Source organism: Mustela nigripes, chromosome 1 (genome assembly GCF_022355385.1).
Source record: "Mustela nigripes isolate SB6536 chromosome 1, MUSNIG.SB6536, whole genome shotgun sequence".
NCBI lineage: Eukaryota > Metazoa > Chordata > Mammalia > Carnivora > Mustelidae > Mustela > Mustela nigripes.
Genome location: NC_081557.1, coordinates 245692258 through 245694261, shown reverse-complemented (window position 1 = coordinate 245694261; position 2004 = coordinate 245692258).

Sequence of the window (2004 nt, the reverse complement as noted above, 5' to 3'; positions counted from 1 at the left end):
TTCAGCCTTGCTTCTATTCTTAACCTTTCCCCTTCTTTTTTTTTTTTTAGATTTTATTTATTTATTTATTTATTTGATAGATGGAGATCACAACTAGGCAGAGAGGCAGGCAGAGAGAGAAGAGGAGGAAGTAGGCCTCTGCTGAGCAGAGAGCCCGATGCGGGACTCGATTCCAGGACCCTGGGATCATGACCTGAGCTGAAGGCAGAGGCTTGAACCCACTGAGCCACCCAGGCGTCCCAACCTTTCCCTTTCTTGTTCTATATACTCTCCCAGACTCACCTTCACCATTCTACAATTTCAACCCCTTCTTACTGGCCAACATTTCCAAAGCTCTACGCCAGCCTAGGTTTCTCTCTTGAGCGTCAGGCGCCAATGTCCATTTTCCACATGAGACATTTCCACTTGAACGACTCACAGGCCACTCAAAACCAGCACATCGAAAACAAACTCGTTGCCTTCATTCTCAAACTTGCTATCCCCATACTTCCTCCCTCCCTCCCCTGGTTAGTGTCATTATTCAATAAATACTCACTCATTCAACAAATACTTAAAGAGCACTTCTGTATGCCAGGCACTGTTCTAGGTGCTTGGGATACATCATCATATGAAACCAGGACCCCTGCTCTCGTGGAGCTGCTGTTCTAAGGGAGCATTTGGAGAAATATGAGCCAAAAGCCTGAGAATCTGCCTCTGACTTGCCCTCCCCACTGCTAATGTCTTAACAAAGGTTATTTTCATCTCTAGCTCATGTCTTAACTGCAGGTCCCTGACAATTTCCCATCTCTTGCTACTTCATTCCCCCTCCATGATACCATGACATTTTTTAAAAATTAATTTATTTATTTTCAGAAAAACAGTATTCATTATTTTTTCACCACACCCAGTGCTCCGTGCAATCCGTGCCCTCTATAATACCCACCACCTGGTACCCCAACCTCCCCCCCCCCCGCCACTTCAAACCCCTCAGATTGTTTTTCAGACATTTTTTTTTTACAAAATGTCCTCTAGAGTAGCAGATCACAGTTGCACTTTAGAAAGAAGTATCTTTTCCTGTAGCTCAGGGTTTCATTGGCTTTTCATTACCCAGAGTTTAAATCAAAAGCGAGGTCTTGTGCCGCCGAGCTTCCTTCATCCCCTTGTTCCTAGCCTACTCACTGGGCACCCTGCATACACCCCCCCAGAAATCCTACAGAGCAGGAACAATGTCCCCACCATCATTTCCTAGTGCAGAAATAACAGCAATCATTACTCTGTATTAAGTGCTCATTTAATGGCCAGATTGTTGTCAAACACTTCACAAACCCTTGAATTCCTACAACTTCCGTATGAGGGAGGTACTATGGGTATATTGACTCTGCTTCACAGAGGAGGAAACTGATGCTCAAAAATATTATATAATTTGCCCAAGTTACACAGCTGTGAACTATTCCAAAGCCCCTGCTCTCTGCACAGGCTGAACCCTGCCCCCCGCCCCCAACCTTGCCACTGGGACCAGGCCCACATCCACATCTCACTGGATTCTGATTAAATAATTGAATTTTGCTCTCTTACATTTTCATCTTTTGTTGGAAACTGCCCATAGCATCTAATGAAGTGGATAAGGCATACGTAAATTCCCCTCAAAATTCGTTGGATTAACAGGGGATATCTTAGCACACTCTCTTCAGATCTCAGAGTCCATTCTTTCAAGGTCAGTGTAAAGTTTTCTTTTCTTCTTCCCTTTCCTTGTCTTCCTAACTTTAAAGCCACCTTGGAAGACTGTGATGGTCAGAAATCCGACAGGATGAAAATAAAAGTGTGGAGGGGATCCTGGAGAGAGAAGAGATAAGAGCCCCCCCTTTGATGCCCAAGAGAAAACAGACCCTCCCCCCTCATGGCCCATCTAATTTTCTCCCCCTGTCTTGGCTTCTCCCTCATTCTAATCTGGCTAGGGTGACAATAACTATGGGCAAAAGTGACAAAGAGAAAATATGAGGCCTCCCACCCTTACTCTGGAAGCCC